The following is a 20,547-nucleotide window of genomic DNA, read 5'->3' as shown; positions in this document are numbered from 1 at the left end:
TGCGTGGGTGATCTGCCTCCCTTGGAGCTGTCAACCATTCGTCTCCAGAGTCCATGGGACCGATGGCTCGAGGTCACGTCGGGCAGCTTGGGCGGGGGTTGCGTGTTCGTGTTCATCGGTTCCTTCAGGTCATTTGGGTCTTTCGGGTCCTTCGTCTCGGTTCTGATTGGTCTGTCTGTTCTCTTTGTCTTCAGTTCCGGGCTGGGGGCTGGGCGGTGGTAATTGGTCAGGTCTGGGCTTGAAGGGCTGGGGTGAAGCTGCTCGGCAATGTCCCTGGGCCCTCGGTCGATGGTCCCGGCTTACAGATGGCGTCGATGCTCCAAGTTGTTGTTGTTGAAAACCTTTATTTCCACTGAGAAGAAGCTCCGTTTCGGACTCCCCGGCACGCAGGCCTGATGGAGCCTTACACAGGAGCCTCGCGAACTAAGGTCTGGTGAATATGCATTGTTGCTTCACGGCCTAAGCCGCCAGGCGGATGGCTTGCTGCTGCTGAGCGGGGTCCTCGCTTCGCAGCAGGGTCTCCCAGGCGTCTCTATCTATATTTTCTTTAGCTCCTGGGCTGTTGTTACATTCCCAAATAATATGATCTAGAGTGCCCCATCTCCCACATGTTATGCAATGTAGATCCTTTTCATCTTTTGAAATTGTTGCATATTCCCAAAAGGGACTAATAAGATTGCCCCCTTGTAGTCTCCTCCATGCAATTGCCTCCCCGTTTCCGAGGGAACGGTCTGGCGGCGGATAGACCCTTCTGCTTAGTTTATAGTGCTCTGCAACCTCTTTATACGAGATTAGGCTATCTTTTATATCCATGCAAGAGGGCTGCTCGGCAGCCGCCCGGTGATAGAGAGCTCGGGCAAACTCGTGAGCAGCCTCACTCCCTGCAATGGATTCATGTGCTGGTATCCATATAATTTCCACGTTGCGCTCAAGCGGCCTCGATTCGAGAACTCGTTTAGCTTCTTTCGATGCTCCAAGGCGAGGATGGGGATGACGTACCCCGCGCCTCCACCAAATGTTACGTGGCGGCAAGTGATGACAACAGGAGAACAGAGGACAGAGAGAATATGCTCGATGGTCGTGAGATGACCTTTAATGAATCTGTGAGCGGGCCAAGCGCACGCGCTCCTGCCCGCGCCACTGCCCTCTTCTTCCTCCTTCGTCCGCAAGAATATATATATATATATATATATATATATATATATATATATATATATATATATATATATATATATATATATATATATATGTTGTGAGCACTGTGTGCCGCTTCATCTTCCACACGGCTGAACGTGCTGCTTCATCTTCATCCTGCTCCCTCTTGTAGATACCAATCGTCATCGCGGAGTGTGTTTGGCTGCAGTGTGCGACCAAGGCTTCAGGTCTGCAATAAAGCCTGATCCCCCAAGTCCGACCTTCGCGTTACCTTACAATATATATATATATATATATATATATATATATATATATATATATATATATATATATATATTGTAAGGGGTGTGTTTATTCAGTCCACGTAGAGGGATTCAGCTGCTCAGGATGAATTCGCAGCAGAGCGTTAGGCATACCGAATCACGAAGACAACGACCAACTTCTTCGTCCTCGAGAGCGCCAGCACGCGATGCATGTCAGTGGCAATAACAATGAAGATTACCACACTACAATATATATATATATATATATATATATATATATATATATATATATATATATATATATATATATATATATATATATATATATATTGTAAGGAAGAAGATGATACAGCGCCGACACTAATGACGATGAAGACGCCGGTCAGCTGGCGCGCGCACTGAGAGCTCGGACTGTCTTGTTCGGACGAGATTGTGCTTCGCTCTACGATCGTCTTGTGTCATTGGTCGCCGTCTCCAGTCCTTCGAATAACCCCCAATAAACCCCTCTTCACAATATCTGTATGTATATATATATACAGGTGTCCAAGCTAACTTTAGCCAAGGGTTAAAAAATGGAACGTTTGAAATAGGCCAGAGAAACCACCTTTATACAGCTACCAGCTCTCTGGTGCACCACAGTCAATGTTTTGTTTTTCAATTAAATAATTAGTAATTAATATAATTTTTCTATTTTACTAACAATTGCCTTTAGACAACAAATGTGATTTGCAGAGTTGGAGAGCATCTTCTAAAACCCCCATTCCATTTCCGATAAAGGAAGCCTCAGGTGTATCGTTTTTCCAAGCCCTAAAGAAAGTCCGCGAAATACAAAAATATCACGTGACTGGCGCATTCGTGCGCCACGATTGTGCTGCTCTCAACCTGGCTTTCAGTGAACAAAATCAGCTGCGGTATTGGCTCCACGACCCCGTTAATTGGCAGGCCGATATGTCTGCGGTGGTTTCTTCGTCCGCTTCACGCAGCCGGCGCGCGTGACGAAGTCGCAATGAGCTCACCGCGCCGGCTGCAACCAACGCCAACATATCAGCCTGCCGCTGGGACTGCAGGCTGTCGAGTCATGGCCGCAGCTGATTTCGTTCACTCGGGCCACGATTGAGAGCACCACAATCGTGGCGCACGAATGCGCAATCACGTAATATTTTTTGGCATTTCGTGGGCTTTCTTTAGGGCTTGGAAAAACGATACACGTTAGGCTTTCTTTATCGGAAATAGATGGAATGGGGGTTTTAGAAGATGCTCGCCAGCTCTGCAAATCACATCTGGTGTCTAAAGGCAATAGTTAGTAAATTAGAAAAATTATCCTAATTACTAATTAGTTAATTGCAAAGCAACAAATTGCCTATGGTGCGCCAGATGGCTGGCAGCTGTACACAGGTGGCTTCACTGGCCTATCTCAAATGTTTCATTTTTAACCCTTGTCTTAAGTTAGCTTGGACACCCTGTATATAATCAGCGCGTTGTTTCTCCTTCCACTTAGCACTTAATGCACTTTATTCCAATAGTCACCATAAGACAAATGCCTGTAAATGTCAACAGTATAAACATAAAAAAGCAGCGTTTGTTTTGCACTCGTGGACTGTTCGCTCCTTAACATGCTATGTGTGTGTGTGTGTGTGTGTGTGTGTGTGTGTGTGTGTGTGTGTGTGTGTGTGTGTGTGTGTGTGTGTGTGTGTGTGTGTGTGTGTGTGTGTGTGTGTGTGTGTGTGTGTGTGTGTGTGTGTGTGTGTGTGTGTGTGTGTGTGTGTGTGTGTGTGTGTGTGTGTGTGTGTGTGTGTGTGTGTGTGTGTGTGTGTGTGTGTGTGTGTGTGTGTGTGTGTGTGTGTGTGTGTGTGTGTGTGTGTGTGTGTGTGTGTGTGTGTGTGTGTGTGTGTGTGTGTGTGTGTGTGTGTGTGTGTGTGTGTGTGTGTGTGTGTGTGTGTGTGTGTGTGTGTGTGTGTGTGTGTGTGTGTGTGTGTGTGTGTGTGTGTGTGTGTGTGTGTGTGTGTGTGTAGTGACATAAAATTGTTTGTCTAAGGACCATCTTGTATAATTTTACAGCTTAATTCCAAATATCAGTGTTTACATGCAAGATGCTCTCATGCAGTTTGTAACGAGGAAGAAGTGCACGACGAACATTCCAGTCAGTGGCATCGTGATCGCTGCGCGTGTTGGACCTGGCTGTGTTCGCTGTCGCTGTGTTAGCCGCTGATCTACCCAGTCCTGCTGATCTGCCCAATATACCCCCATCTTACAATTGGTGAAGGAGCCGGTAAAGATCTGTCCTCTGGCCATAGAATTCCGCAGGGCCATACAAGTTGGCTCGGCCATCATCTGTCCCGGCTCCATCCGCCAGCGAGATCCCGCCATCTTCAGCGGCACTGACGACCATGACGGCGAGGACTGGCTCACATCCTACGAGCGAGTGAGCGCTTTAACAAATGGAACGCGGAAACGAAGTTCAGCAACGTGATTTTATATCTCACCGGCGTAGCCAATCTATGGTTTCAGAACCATGAAGCGGACATTCCGTCATGGTCAGTGTTCAAAGCCAGCTTCTCTGAAGTTTTCGGCCGTCCGGCTGTGAGGAAACTCCGCACTGAACAGCGTTTGCGTGCGCGGTCTCAGCAGTTTGGCGAGAATTTCACGAGCTATATCGAGGACGTCGTCGACTTGTGCAAGGGCGTGAACGCACAGATGTCAGAGGCCGACAAGATCAAGCACATTATGCAAGGCATCGATGACGACTCCTTTCAGATACTGTCGGCTCGAGATATCCGCACCGTTGCGGAAGTGGTCACACTGTGTCAAAGTTATGATTAACTGCGCAAACAAAGGGCCATAACTCGCGCAAACACCATGCACTCTGAGTCGCTTGCTGGCCTGACAGATGCAGGCGAGCATTTTGCGCTCCTGCCACAAATCAAGAGCTTCATTCGGGAAGTTGCTCGACAGCCCTCCCTTATGCCCTGCCATCAAGAATCTTCCTCACACCTAGCTCCCAGTTTGCGCCAAATTATTTAAGAACAGGTAGCTTAATCTCTTCATCCAGCCCCTCAATCCATGCCTGTCGCAGCGCCGTTGACAGATGCGGCTGTTGCTGCCCGACCACCACCTACATGTGCTCCGCCGCAACCTGCCTACGTTCAGTCGCCTCCTGGTCCTGCTCGAGAACCTGCGCAGTTTATGCGACCGGCTCCAAGACCACGCAATCCCTGGCGCACGACAGATAACCGCCCAATTTGGTATACTTGCGGACTGGCTGGACATATTTCTCGTTATTGTCGCAACCGTCTCCCAGTGTCGGCACCACCTACTCATGGTTCTGGGTACTGGTCTCCGACGCCTCAGTATTCCGCGCCTACTGAGCCTCCAGCCAGCCGTCATTTCTCCCCAGACCGCTCAGCCATGTCCGCCCGCCGTTCCCGTCGCCGCGACGCCACTCTATCTCTCCGATGTGACGTCGACAGAACGCTTCACGTGACGAAAACTAGAGGCCGCAGTTCCTGAGGCGAGAACTGCAGCCCCGTTGAACTTCCCAAGTCCTCAATTGTCGCCGGTAAACCTGATTGAAGTCTTCGTCGAGGGTGTTGCTGTCATGGCTCTAATTGACACTGGTGCTGCGATTTCGGTTATGGACGTAAAACTATGTAGCACTTAAAAGTGAAGACGCCAATTGTGGGACTTTCATTGCGAACGGCCAGCGCTCAGCATATCAAGCCTTCAGCAGCGTGCACCGCTCGAGTAGTTATCCAGAATTGCTTTTATACAATTGAGTTCGTCACGCTGCCCAGTTGCTCACACGCTGTAATTTTAGCCTGGGATTTCCTGCCGCGTCACGCTGCTATTATCGATTGTGCTCGAGCTGAAGTGGGGTTCTCGACTGTGCCCGATGCCTTACCAGACGCTGATCCATCACATTTCTGCGCTAAAGTCCTCGTCGCCGAAGATATCGACCTTCCTCTCTGCTCTGCTGTGCTTGTTAGTGTCGCTTGTGCCTGTGTTAGTGATGACACCATTCTCTTCACACCAGCCCATACTTTCCTGCGCCGCAAGTGCCTTCCATTGCCCTACGCAGTGCTTGCTATTTCCGCTGGCCTTTCTATGTTATGCGTCCCTAATCCATTTAACTCCCCTACTGCTTTGCGCCGTGGTGAATGCCTCGGAAGTATCCAGCCAATCGCATCTCTTCTGATCTCTGAGGAACCTGACGACGCGCCGTACTCTGCCGTGACTGTGCTCAGTCCCCCTTCACCTGCGCCCGCTCCCCCCTCTACAGACTTGTTCCTCCGTTCCATCGACGCCGATCTTACTCCAGAGCAGCGCACTCAGCTTTTGAACCTACTACATCACATTCACTCCTCCTTCGACTCTCATCAAAGTTCTTTGGGCCAAACTTCTACAGTCACTCATCGCATCGACACCGGCACCCACGCACCACTGCGACAGCGTCGCTATCGTGTGTCAGCAACCGAACGCCAGGCTATTGAAGAGCAAGTCGACCTAATGATCCAGAATGGCGTGATTCAACCCTCAAGCAGCCCTTGGGCGTCACCTGTTGTCCTCGTAAAAAAGAAAGATGGTTATATCCGCTTCTGTGTCGATTATCGCCGCCTTAATAAGATTACGCGAAAGGATGTCTACCCTCTCCCACGCATCGACGACGCTCTCGATTGTTTGCAAGGCGTCGAGCCCTTTTCTTCCCTATATTTACGTTCCGGGTACTGGCAAGTTCTCTTGGAAGCGGCTGATCGCCCCAAAACTGCCTTTGTAACTCCCGACGGCTTGTACGAATTTACGGTTATGCCCTTTGGCATTTGTAATGCTCCGGCAACATTTGAGCGGATGTTGGACACCATTTTGCGCGGCCTATAGTAGAAGACGTGCCTCTGCTACCTCGACGACATTGTCGTCTTTTCTCCTGACTTTGACACACACCTCTACCATTTGAAGCACGTTTTGACCTGCCTATCTGATGCCGGACTGCAGCTAAATTTGAAAAAAGGTCGTTTTGCCGCCCGCCAGCTCACCACTCTCGGCCACGTTGTTTCCAAAGAAGGTGTATCTCCAGACCCTGCCAAACTTCGTGCCGTAGCACCCTTTCCCAAACCGACTTCCATCAAAGATCTACGTAGCTTCCTCGGGCTGTGCTCTTACTTTCGCCGCTTTATTAGAAATTTTGCTTCCATTTTTGCTACTCTCTTGACAGAACTTCTGTCCGGCAGTTCCGACCTTTTGTCGTGGTCGCCAGCGTGCGACAATGCCTTCAATGCATTACGCCACATTCTCACAGCACCGCCTGTCCTACGTCATTTCGACCCCACAGCGCCTACTGAGGTCCACACAAACGCCAGTGGTATTGGTCTCGGCGCTGTGCTCGCTCAGCGCAAATCAGGTTATACTAAATACGTGGTCGCCTATGCTAGCTGTACACTCACGAAAGCTGAATCCAATTACTCTGTCACTGAAAAAGAGTGCTTAGCGAATTTTTTGGGCTCTTACTAAATTCTGTCCTTACCTCTATGGCCGCCCTTTTGACGTAGTGACGGACCACCATGCGCTTTGCTGGCTTTTCTCACTGAAACACCCGTCCGGCAGACTGGCAAGATGGGCTCTTCGCCTTCAGGAATATGATGTCCGCGTTGTTTACCGCTCCGGCCGAAAGCATCACGACGCCGATGCACTTTCCCGCTGCTCCTTTACAGCTGAGGTCGCGAGCCTTTCCTCTTCCGACGATTCCCCGCCATCGCTTCACATCAGTGACATGCCATCAGCGCAGCGGCAAGATTCTTGGGTAAATTTTATCCTCGATTTTATCTCCAATCCTACAGCTGCTTCTCCATCGCGTGCTCTCCGCCGCCATGCTTCCTACTTCGCCATTCGTGATAACCTCCTCTACCGCCGCAACTACTGCGCAGATGGCCGCAAGTGGTTGCTAGTTATTCCCCGACAGCTACGTTCGCAAATCTGTGACTATTTCCACGCTGACCCACAATCCGGTCATGCGGGCGTCTTCAAGACCTACACTCGTCTCCGGCTGCGTTACTACTGGCGGGGCATGTACACCTTCGTACTCAAGTACGTTCGCTCATGCCTCACCTGTCAATGTCGCAAGACATCTCCTCAACGTTCTGCTGGAGCGTTGCTGCCGTTACCCAGCCCACCACGCGCTTTCGACCGCGTCGGCAGTGATTTTTACGGGCCGCTTCCCTACACTGCGGCCGACAACCGCTGGGCTATCGTAGCCGTTGATCGTCTGACGAGGTATGCAGAACCCGCCTCACTTCCATCTGCCACAGCGTCAGAAGTAGCTTCCTTCATTTTGCAGCGATTTGTTCTTCGCCATGGCGCACCTCGAGAGCGTGAAGTTGTGAAAGCCTTGCTCACCAAGTGCAACATTATGCATAAAACCACCTCCGCCTATCATCCCCAGACTAATGGCCTCACTGAGCGTTTCAACCGTACCCTTGGCGACATGCTGTCTATGTACGTCTCCTCCAGCCACTCAATCTGGGACCTCGTCCTTCCGTATGTAACGTACGCTTACAATACCGCAACGCAGTCTACTACTTGCTTCTCTCCTTTTTTTCTCCTCTACGGCCGTCACCCCTCTGCTACAATCGACACCATACTCCCGTATCAGCCAGACATATCAGAGTATAATCCTGCGTCTCAAGCAGCCCAGCATGCGGAAGACTGTCGACGAATTGCCCGCGCATTCACGGCTAACATCCAGTACCGCCATAAATCCAACCATGACAGCCAACACTCGACACCGGACTTCAGGTCTGGCGCTCCTGTGTGGCTGCGGATACCTTCCAATGCTCCTGGACTGTCTTCAAAATTTCTTGCTAAATACCATAGTCCATACCAAGTTCTGGAACGCACCTCGCCGTGCCATGATCTACGCCGGTGCGGACGCGAGATTGTTCACGTCCAGCGCCTCAAACCCTATTACGAACCTGCCGTCCTGCTCACGCCGTAAGTCGCCAGGATGCCTTCTCTTCGTCCCGCGGGTAATTGTGAAGAGGAAGAAGTACACGAGGAACATTCCAGTCAGTGGCATTGTGATCGCTGCGCGTGTTGGACCTGGCTGTGTTCGCTGTTGCTGTGTTCGCCGCTGATCTACCCGGTCCTGCTGATCTGCCCAATAAACCCCCATCTTACAAGTTAGTTATTTGCTTTTTGCCACTACAAAACTGCATGTTCGTGGGCACGCGTGTGTGCAAATAACTCATTAGCAGGTACTCAATATATTTGCGGCTCGCATATAAGGTCAATACTCTTGCACGTTTTCATTGTAGTGAGGAAGCAAGCTCACAATCCCTGCAGCGCGCTGCGAAGAAGCAGACAGCGACTCGAAGTCCCTGCCAAGATACTTTGTTGGGCGAGTTGGGATTATATTAATAATCGAAGTCCCTGCGCCGCTTCGAATACCAGCTCTAACCCCGCCAGACCACCGGAAGAAAGAGAACGAAAGCAGAAACTGCGAACGCACCATGACAACCATGAACGCATAGAATCTGCGCTCACTCATTCCCCCGGGGGAGGAAAATTCTATTTTTCTGCTGCCCATAGTCATGTCAGTACTGCTTGAAGCCATGGGGGAGAGAAGCCTGTTTTGGAGGAGGAGCCATGGCGTGGACGAAACAAACTATCGCGAGCGCTTCCTCTTACAAGGAAAAAAAGACCACGATATACGCGTACGTGAGGTGTAGGCTACGTCAGCCTTATGTGCCACGTGATGAGTATCGACGATCTGCAAAAAACTTCTCGTTTCAGCCGGTCGTCAGGAAACTCCATGTAAACTTCCATAGATGGCAGCACAGCTTTCCCTCTAAGTAAAAGTAAGAAACTCTATGGGGGTTCTTTATGCATAACGCACGGCCCACGGGCGCCTTGCTTTTTATCTCCATCGGAAAGCGCCAGCCGCGGCCGGGATTCGATCCCGCATCTTTGGGCACAGCAGTCAAACGCCGTAACCACTGCACCACCACGATGGGTTTCAAATGCTTGTTTGCTAACCCATCGCCCCACCTCGATGGTGCAGTGGTTAAAATATAGTGCTGAAGCACCCGGGTTCGATTCCTGCCGCCGGAGGCTGCGTTTCGATGGAGGCGCAACGAAGAGGCGTCTGTCTGCTTCGCGATGTCAGCGCACGTTAAATATCCCCAAGTGGTCGAAATTATTCAGGAGCCCTCCACTACGGCACCACTTTCTCTCTATTCCCATTTTCACTCCCACCTTCCTCCCTTCCTCTACGGCGCGGCTCAGGTGCCCTCAGAAACAAATGTGAGAGATAAATTGCGCCTTTCCCTTCATGTGAACCAATAAAAATTAAATAAACCTCATTCATCCAACCACAGCCCCTCGGCTTCAGGAAGAGTGACTGTGCGGGCTGTATCTGCATCAGTGGCGATAGGGTGTCGATGACAGCGCATTCATTCACAAATGTTTGTTCATAAGGATGGCCTGGGGGCAGATGAGGTTGAGGGCGCCAGACTGCGACATGAAGTCTAGCAGGGCAGTAAGCTTGCTCTTGGCATCGGTACTGGGGGCTGTCCAGTCTTTGTATGCTTGCGTGGATGTGTTGAGCAGATGTGTAGCTTGCGCGGAGAATCGCTACGCCAGGACAGGTCCAAATCAAGTACTGCAGGTCGACGAAGTCAACAGGACAGTTGTGGCAGCCGATCCTGATTCGGCGCCATCGATTCAGGATGTCTGGTTTGTATGCTGCACCGGCTCGTTCCTTGTGAGTGAGAACATGTGGAGGGCGAGAAAGACTGGAAGAAATCGGAGGAGTAATGTTGGATACAAGTTCCCGCAACAAACCCACACGCCTATTTTTAAGCCATGTGATGACAGGGTTCGTTATGATTAAGAGGATGAGAGAGAGAGAGAGAGAGGACACTTTAATAGTGTAACGGAATAGTGTGGGTGGTTTCCTCAGTCCAGGATACCATTGGCTTGGGCGGGCTCCCGACCCCTGGTAATCAGGTTGCGCTGCTCAGAGAGACCCGTTCTGCCTCCCACTCCGCTTGGCTGAGTGCTCGAGCTTTATATTTCTCTAATTGCTCTTTGCAGTTCCATATCATGCGAATGATGTCCGAGACTTCACCGCATGCAGTGCATGTGTTATTTTTGAATTTTTCGGGCCAGATTTTGAGGTACTTAACAGCAAGGATTTGAGTTGGACGATGACAGAGCCGCTAAAGCCCCTATGCCTTCCCGCAGCCGCCGCACTGCGGCGCTGTAGGTACTTTGAAAAGATAACCCAGGTTTAAAAGTAAAGTCGCTAAAGTTGAAGGGTTATCTAAGTTAAAAGCATAAAAAGGAAGGTTGAGCATGGGGATGACTATCACCATTTCGTTTCGAAGGGGCAATTGTAAAGCCAGAGCTTGTGGTGTTTTCTGTCCTGCCCCCGCCTTGTGTGCGCTGTTAATTTTCCGATATGGTATGATGGATGAAGGGTAGGGCCAAATAAATATAAAAAAGTTAGCTGATGTAATGAAGTCCATGGGCCTCATCCTCGAAATTCGCCTTCACCTGGCGGCGCCATATTTGTCACGTGCTTCAAACTTGTGGCGCGAAACCGTCAGTTGAGGCAAGCATTTTTGCAGTTACATCAAAATGACGCAAACGTAGCTATCCTTGTTGCCTGGATGTCAAATACGAATAATTTTGGAGTAGAAACAAAGTTACTGATGGGGATTTGGAGAACACTCACACTCGAATAACCAATGTAATGAAAATAATTGCATACTGGGAAGGAGCGGATGCTCAACTTTGATTAGCTGGTGTTAAGTCACGTGAAACTCGTGATACGCAAGCATATTTAGACGACCTCAAATTGACGCGTGATGGCGTAATTTATGCATCGCCATTACCGAAAATGCTGACATTTGGCCGCCATAATTTTGCCGTGAGGCAAGGTACTCAAATTATGCTAATAAGATGATGGCGACAGGCAAGCTGGTTTATGCAGCCGTTACCTCATCGTAGTTTCTTACTTTGTTATTTGAAGTAGAAATATAACTTTATAAACACTTGTTCGGTTTTTTAAACGCAATGAAACTGCAAAAATGAACGCCTATGAAATAAAGGACGCTAGAGACTGTGTGTAATGGGGGCAGAAAAGTGCGGCCTAGTGACGGCGCCAACTGCTTTCTTATTTCAAACTCTTTTGGTCTGCGCGGTTATGATAGCTCTCAATGGCGGGGGATGATGTTTTTGCAGGTCCTGAGTCATGGAGAAAGGAAACAACTTAGGAGAGGCCCTTGCCATTCCCAATGCACTGGAGAAAGTGTGGCGGAAGTGACGTCAAAATTTAGGGTTAGCCAAGTCGGGCCATTAGCAACGGCGACGCTGTTGCTATGAAAACTCGAGCCACTAGCAACAGCGTTGCTAAGGGCCCTAGGTATATGAGCCCCCGTGAGCATCGCGGAGAAAGAAAGTGCGGAGGGTAAAGGAGGAGGAGAGACGTTGCAGTGTCCGGCCGCGCCGGCTTCAAAACAATGACGTCAGGGCCTCTCCTAAGTTCTTTCCATGGAGGAAGGAAAGCTTAGAGGAGGCCCTGACGTCATTTTTTTGAAGCCGGCGCGGCCGCGCCGCGACCGGATGTTGCGTCTCTCCTCCTCCTTTACCCTCTGCACTTTCTTTCTCCCCGATGCTCACGGGGGCTCACATATCTAGGGCCCTTAGCAACGCTGTTGCTAGTGCCCCGAGTTTTTATAGCAACAGCGTCGCCGTTGCTAATGGCCCGACTTGGCTAACCCTAAATTTTGACGTCACTTATTCCGCCACACTTCTTCCAATGCATTGGGAATGGCAAGAGCCTCTCCTAAGTTGTTTCCTTCCTTCATGGTTCTTTCCTTCCTCCATGTCCCGAGTGCATAATCACGTGACACAAACGTGACGTAGGGTCTACGTCACTCCTGCGCGCCATATGGGTGCTTATTTTTTTTTTCGTTTTATTGGAGGGATTGAGAGGGTGGCTGCAAGCTGTTAAGTCCAATGCGCGGGAAGGATGAAAGGAGGCGCTTGGCCGTCGGAGCGGGGCTTCGAGCTGGAGGAGGGGAGGACGGAGAGCGCTTAGCCATCCTGCGAGCAAAGCACACAGCAGCACGCACGCACGCTTTCTGAAAGGATGAAAGGAGAAGCAGGCGCTAGCCAAGGTAGACAGCGCGGTTTCAAACCAGTGACAGCAGCGAGCGCCGGTTCTGTGCGTTCGCAATCTTTTGCTTTCGTTCTTTTTCTTCCGGTGGTTTGGGGTGGCTGATATTCGAAGCGACGCAGCGACTCGGAGTCGTGAGTCCGTGTCTTCGCAGCGCGCAGCACGGATCGTGTGTTTGCTTTTCTCATTGTAATGAAAACTTGAAGAGCACTGACCGTATGCGGGGCCGCACACCTGAGCATGGGTTATCTGCACACACGCGCACCCACACACATGCAGTTTTGCAATGGCAGAAAAGAAATAACTGTCAAGATTGAGAACATCTTCCAAGGGCCCGTAAATGTGGACGTTTGGAATTAAGCTGTGAAATTATACAATATGTTGCTTAGCTTATCGACAGATTATTTTTGTCTCTATAGTTGTTTCCCATATAAGAGGCCCAATTAATCCAACATGCAAAACCTTCCATTGAGAACTACGCGCGCACAGAAGCAGTCAAATCTTCAGCGGTACCTAAGCTGCCGCTCAGGACAAATCAGTCCATACCTAATTGCTAGGAAAAAAATAAACGATAGCACTGCTCTGTGTTTTGCCAAGAGCAGCTCCAAGCCGTCACTGGTTTGAAACCGCACTGTCTACTTTGGCTCCTGCCCGCTTCTCCTTTCATCCTTTCAGAAACCGTTCGTGCGTGCTGCTGTGTGCTTTGCTCGCCGCCCATCCTCCAGCAGCGCCGCTCCGACGACCAAGCGCCTCCTTGCATCCTTCCCGCGCATTGGACTTAACAGCTTGCAGCCACCCTTTCACTCCCTCCAGTAAAACGGAAAAAATAATGAACACCCATAGGGCGCGCAGAAGTGACGTGGACCGTACGTCACTTTTGTGTCACGTGATTGCGCACTCAGGACCTGCAAAAATATCCTCCCTCCTAGAGACCCTAGCATAACTCCGGTAGTGACGGACGAAAGTGGAGTGTGCGGAGAGCCCGTAATCCCTTTGTCTTTTTTTTTTTTTGCCAGATTCAGCTCGGACAGTGATGCTGTGATCGCCCGTTTCAAAGTGTGCAGCATCTTTCGCCATAGCCATGTTTTTATGTCGCCTTTTTGAACATGCCACTCTGACCAAACATGGCATGTTATGCTTGCTGCTATGCGCCCTCAGCAATGCCCAAGACATGGAGTGCACATGCAGAGAAACTAAGCATAAAGGATGCTGTATATGAACATAAAGCACAGCCAGAACATTGCAGTATTACACAGGTACGCATTGGCGGCAGAAACCTGCATTTTGAGCGGTTTAACAGGCAGATTTCTAAAGTCATTGTTCCTGCTCTGAAAAGAAGTGATCAATAATAACATCATTTAAAATTGTTACCTTTTTATTCTGTAAACTGCACATTTCGCTGGTTTCCACGTACCCTCTACCGAAGACATTCCCTGGGCGTGTCGGGGGTATATCGACATCAACATCTAGGCTACAAGCGTCTAGAAAGCGTCTCCTTAGAGCAGCTGCGACGAAGTAACTTATCTGATAACATGCAAGCTGCTGCAGCAGAATAAAGATAGACATTTGACATGTGGCTAAAGCCCAATGTGGAAGCATAGCCCGCCGCAGTGATTGCGCAGTGTTCATGCTTCTACAAGAGTTAAAAGCAAAGTTATTTGTTTACCCACAGCGCTATATGTGACATTACAATAGCAAGGCTTATAGTTACACAAAACACAAAAAGCTGACAACCACAAGCTCTTGATGTATTACCGGCAGCATGCAGCATGGATGTTAGTTACTGAAATATGGTTGCATAATTCTGGCAACCAGCTGTGCATGTATGTCATGGATTTCTCAACTATGCACAACAAATTACAGAAAAATAATGGTATTTATAAATGCAGCCAGCTGTTCACAAGAAACACTGTAGCTTTTTTACGGGGAAGGTAGTGGGCGCCAAAGAAACTGCCCCTGTAAAGGCGCCTAATTTGCCCCTATGTAATATCGGGGACAAGTGTGTGGACTACACAAACGGCAACCAAAGCACATAACTTTCACATCGACCAGGAAACTCGGACCATACTTGTCGGTGTGAAAGTTGAACGTTAGTTCTTTCATGTGTGCAAGAGAAATAAGGTCACAATTCGTTTACATCGCGATTCTAGTCCAAAATCTAGACATACTGTCCAGAGACTTTCGCCCCTGCAGTATAAGCCACCACTTGGGTAAAAGTGTGTAAAAGACATTAGTGCTGTTGGACAGCCATAGCTTTAAAAATGGTATTGACATTGGAGTACTGCCTTAAGGCGGGGTCTAGGGCATTACAAAAGCAAGTTAGTGTCCGCTGGTCCTCATTTGAACGAACAAAAAGAGGGGGGGGGGGGAAGAAATCTACCTCAACTACATGTTTTGAGTGACACCAAGCCGCAGTTAGTATTAAAGATATCACACAGTTTTGTGGCAGATTTGGGAGCGCTTTGCTGCTTTTTTACAGGATTGGACAAAAGAGCTCACCATCTTCAGAAAGGCACGTTATATAGAAATGAAAATAGTGAATTTACTGCATCTGGCCACAACAACTTGCACACGGAGAGGAAGATGAACTGAAAATTTTATACATGAATGTACGTATTTACAACAGGTGAAACAATGACCAATGGTCTATGCCGAAGAGGAAAGAGATCAAAATCTAGCTCAGAACGAGTTCTCCAGGCCGCGGGGCCGTTTCATTAACTTCGGGACTCCGCCCACATTTCTCATCCCCAATGACAACGAACTCACACATGACTGGCTAACAAACATTTTGGCATGTCTTTCCACTTTCATAAGTTCTTCACCCTCTCCCTAATACAAGCAATGCAAAAGGGACAACAAATTCGTTTCACAACAAACGGAATTTAGAGAATGGACCTCGAAATGATTGGCTCACTAGGTCACATGCCAAACTCTCTCCCCTAGGAAAAAAAAAATAGAACCCATCAAAACGGTGTCCCACGTGCGCAACCATTGTTGCCCAAAGCTTGCATCCTTGGCGGCTCCTTTTACAGGGCAATTATTGCAATTATTGGTGTCCGAGTCAGCACCATTGCGGACCACATCAGAAGAGCCAACCGGCATCCTCCCGCTCCGCATCATACCGTCACTGTTACACACTTGCCCTTTTTCAACGCCGCCATCTCCCACCATTGTTGACATCCAGGGTTGGAATCCTCAACGAGACCCCACTCAGCGCGCCTGCACTGAATAATTGTCACTTTTATGGGCTCCCCAACAAGGAAGAGGGCCTTTACACCCTTCACCCTGACAGTGTTTTTTCTTTGAACGATAAGCAGTTCTTCCAAAAGAGGTGCTCGTTTCAAAGCTGTGCTGCCTCCGGGTGATGGGTCCAGTCAGCGTACTAAGGACCCCTTAGTACGCTTAGTACTAAGGACCCCTTAGTTGTATACTGTTCGTAAAGCTCCTTAAATAAAAATGAGCCCCCTACATGACACAGCAACGAGAACAAACTGCCTGTCCCCGCGTCTTCGAGTGCGACAGCAAAGTCCTCGGAAGAGGGGACTTCTTTCCCTCTCTGCCTACGTTTCCGTTAAGCACTGTAGCTGCTGTAGCTGCCTCTCTGTGCGCGTCTCTCCGCCTCCTGTCCGAGGGCAAGTGGGAGACGGCCGCAGCTGGGAATTGAACAGGTGACCCAAAAAGAGCAGACTAATAATGGTGCCTAGCATACCCACCGATCCCTTACAGAAATAATTAAAGAAATGAAAGCAACACATCAGATAACGCTACAATGTTTCTAAGTGCAAAGTCGACAACTGCAAGTCATATAAATATATGTACATCTCCGCACATTAACTAGACAGAAACAGTGCAGAGTAAACTAATAATTCAGTGTCTAGCAACACTATTAAAAGGGGATAAAGGCCACGGGGGGCTGCGATTATTAGTACCGTTTTGCCTTTAAACTACAATAACATACTTGTTGCAAGCTTAAAATCAAAGATTCACACCTGTCCCACCCACAAAAATGGAACACACATCTGACTCAAGTCTGCGGAGAAAGAGCGAGCTAGACTATTGCAGACGCACCCTCGGTTATTTTTCTGGCATTTCTGAGGGTGAAGAATCTGACTTGTCAGTAGCATGTATATGAATAAGAATCCTATGACAGTAAATGCATCAGATTTTCGGAGTGGCTTTTCTTTGCTGACCACATATGAGGTGAGCTATAATTTATCCAACTTGGCCTAGGTTTATTCTATGAATAACAAAGCTATAGCAGGTACACAGTCGTCCACTCAGGCTGAACATGCGAGTGCGTGGCATGCACTTTTTGAGATGCCACTGCATCCATCACAGCTGCACACCGTAGCGAAGAGGCAGACAGCGTGAAGTACCAGCCTCTAGTCCCTCTACCACCACTGGGGTCCCAAACTAGGGACCCCTTGTTTTTGTCAGGACAGGCCCCCTCAGGGTCAGCTAGTGAGTAACCTCCTGTATTTGTATCTGATGGCAATGTTTTCCACCACCACCCACAATACGCAGCTGCGCATCATAGCAGATGTGAAGCAACAGCTCCTGGTCCTTCTATGCGTAAGCCACTTTGCCTTGATGCATGCCGGCGCACCATAGTAAAGAGGCAGACGACATGACGCAGCAGCTCATGGTACCTTTACACATGAGCCCCCCCATTGTACTTCGATACGCACCATAGCAAATATACAGACTATGCCACACAGCAGCTCCTGGTCCCTCCATGCATAAGCCATTTTGCCTCAATACGCACCTGCGTACCTGAGCGAAGAGGCAGACGTGAAGCTGCAGCTCCTGGGCCCTCCATGCACAAGCCACTTAGCATCAATGCACGGCTGTGCACTGTAGTAAAGAGGCGAAGGACGTTAAGCAGCAGCTCCTGGTCCCTCTACACATCAGCCATTTTGCCTCGATGCGCATCTGCACACCGTAACAAACAGCCAGATGTGACAAAGAAGCTCCTGGTTTCTCTACACATAAACCACTTTGCCTCAATGCACGTCTGCACACCGGAGCAAAGAGGCAGATGACGTGAAGCTGGAGCGGCTGGACCCTCTACGCACAAGCCACTTAGCCTTGATGCATGGCTGTGACGTATGCATTGCTATTTTGCAAACTGCATGCCACACATTCCCATTCAAGCTAAGAGTGGACGACTGTGTAAACGTAAAATACTGGTTATTTACTTCAATGGGCAATGACAAAAAGTAACATGGTGGACAATGTAAAAAGAATTTGCTGCATAAAGTTTGTTGAAACCAGTTCTACATCCTACATGTAAACAAGCTAAAACCTAATGTCGAAGGGATGTCCTGTGTGTTTAAAATCATCACGCTCAAACAACTTCAACACTGACAATCATGATTCAATATTAATGATATAGATAATGGTACAATACTCACTTTTAGCCATACCAAAGAAATGAGAATGCAAAGGGACGTTGCTGTTTTTCCCCCGTGGATGACAGTTTTCCATGTTCAAAGTGCTGCTTCCTGTTGGCCTACGAAATCGGCTACAGCAAATGGCATCTGAAACCTTTTTGGAAGCCTCATACTAGTCTTCAATGAGAGAAGCATTGCCATACAGAATCAGAACACAAATACTTTTACAACACACTAAAAGCACCAACTGCAGTGCTGTTTTTAGGATGACTTAGGTAGAGGTTTTGCTGTAGCAAGCCAAATGTTAGCCTTCAATAAAGAAAGCATTCCCATACAGAAACAGAACACAAAAACTTTTACAACACATTAAAAGCATCAATTGCACAAATGCTTGTAAGATGACCAGGTACAGGTTTCTGCTATAGCCCACATCATGTGACCAGCGGTTATCAGAAGCCTTGTATGTGAGCATGATGCCCTAGATTCAATTTATGGCTATCACTGTATTAACAAGCATAGGTTTAAAGCTACTTTAATATGATAATCTAAGAACATGGTAAGAGCTTTCAGTGCGAGACATAAGCTCAGTATCATGCACTATAAGGTGCTGCATGGCTCTAGTGTAGCTTTGGCATTATCTCGCTGTCAATAATGCAGTGAAGTTCTGAGGAGCCTTTGAATATCTGTAAGGACAAAGCAACAACAATTTTGTTTTCATCTCACTTTTGCTCAACTCGTTTTTTTTTTTTTTGAGCCCGCGGCTTGCATGGCCTCCCAGTATGCCTGTTTTGCATAAAAGAAGGCGTTGCAGGCACCAGAGCTCACAGCCCAACTGTATCGCGGCGGCGGTATGTCAAATTCGTGCCAGAACAGCGCAGAACAACGGGTCAAGAAAAAGACAAGTGTTGACTTCTTTTTTTTTTTTCTCTCATCCCTTGTCCGGTTGTTGTGCGCGGTTCGGTCCCACATGCATAACCAACATGCGCAAGGTGCTGTCCTGGTTTGTCAAAGCTGAAGGAGAGTACTAAACCTTTAGTTATTTAGTAGCTACAGCCGTTCCTTCTAGAAAATCTAGTTGCCGTAAAGCTCGAGAGAGAAAGATCAGCGGCTGTCCATTAAAAAAAAAAAAACGCGACGTTTTCACAAGTGTAGGCATGTCGCACGATAGGCTCGAGGAGTGCAAAAGTTTTCTCGTATAGTTTTTACAACTCAGCACGTTGCGCATGGTTTAAAGCTCGGGCAGGCACTCTTTTATCAGACAGAGAAGTTGCCCGGCTTACTGGCGCAGCGTCCAGTAATGCCGAGAAAGATGACCCTCAGACTTGAGGCTGCACTTTAGTTAGTCGGCGCGGAGCCATCCTGTCAGTCTCGCCTAAAACACTCGACCGTTCGGCTGCTGTACAGAGCTGTACCCAAAAGCTCACCACTATCGGTGCATCGAAAAGTTCCACTAAAGAAGCAAAAGTTCGGTGAAATACTTACTTTGGAATCGGCGGGTGAACAAAGTGTGCCAGCCGCACTAAGCCACAGCAAAAACAATGCTAGCAGTGCATTACAGCCGTAGGTATTTGTAACTGCGCAGAAAATGCAAAACACGGAAACGTGAAGCCATCTTCCATGACTAAACTTCAACTTGTCAGGTGGATTGGACTGGCTGATTTCAGATTTTTTTTAGGATAGTTCGGTTTCGTTCTTTTTGAGCTTGCTGCGTCTATTCAGCCACTGATTAAAATTTCACCGAAGCATCATGATAGAAAAATGTTTAATGGTCATTTAACTTTTAATCAAAAATTTTTGATGGAAGAATTCAACGATGAAACATGCGGAAAATAAAAAAAAAACTGTTTAATGGAAACGCTTTCTATCGCATCGATTCGCTCTGGCATCATATAATGCAGACTTGACGGCATTACTGATTTATACGCAGTTCAGACGAGCACGACGACTACAAACTATATCATAGCTGTGTAAAAGCAAATCCAGTGGCGGACGTACGGCATAGAGTTCCTTACACTAACTAGAGGGAAAGCTGAGGGCGCTGCACTTCAGCCACCATGGGCGCACTAAGAATCATGGGCCGATGTGCTACTTGTTGCGGGACAGTCGGTTTTTTTCGAGTACGTGGAGTGGCGTTACTGCAATGTTTTTTTTTGTTATCATCATCATCTGAAGGTGCGTACATAGACCGCGAAAGCCATAGTAGCGAAGGCGCAAAAGCAGACGTCGCCAATAAATGGTTTCTGTTTCCCGAAATGCCACTAAAAACTTCCTTAAGTGATGGCACAACGATAAATATTTTCATAACATTTTTCTATTTCGAAGTTTGCCTATTAAGTGCGAAATATTGGTATTTGTGCTGCTCAAAACTAAGCCAATAGGAGAAAGGCCATCGCTTATATTGGATAAATCTCACACTGGCATTCTGTTTCATCTCTCTTTTTGTAATTTATAGTCACAATATTCAATCTTAGGACAATATTTACGGTAGAACAACGTTTATCTTTGCATTAGTTTTGGCCAAAAGTTGTAGTTCTGCACTCGGTAGCTCACCGGCCCATGATGCTTT

General features: G+C 48.2%; 1 long non-coding RNA gene across 1 annotated transcript; it reads right to left on the bottom strand.

Annotated features, from left to right (window-relative positions):
* Positions 1–16,767: 16,767 nt before the first annotated feature.
* On the bottom strand, positions 16,768–19,598 carry LOC146183188 (uncharacterized). The gene is made up of 3 exons (XR_014708475.1): positions 19,464–19,598; positions 18,003–18,128; positions 16,768–17,520 (listed from the first exon to the last, which is right to left on the bottom strand). It is a non-coding gene; the product is annotated as an uncharacterized LOC146183188 (long non-coding RNA).
* Positions 19,599–20,547: the final 949 nt, after the last annotated feature.

This window comes from Amblyomma maculatum, chromosome 7 (genome assembly GCF_055883805.1).
Source record: "Amblyomma maculatum isolate TAMU_Amacu chromosome 7, ASM5588380v1, whole genome shotgun sequence".
NCBI classification, from domain to species: domain Eukaryota; kingdom Metazoa; phylum Arthropoda; class Arachnida; order Ixodida; family Ixodidae; genus Amblyomma; species Amblyomma maculatum.
This window is presented reverse-complemented; position numbering and strand designations above follow the sequence as displayed.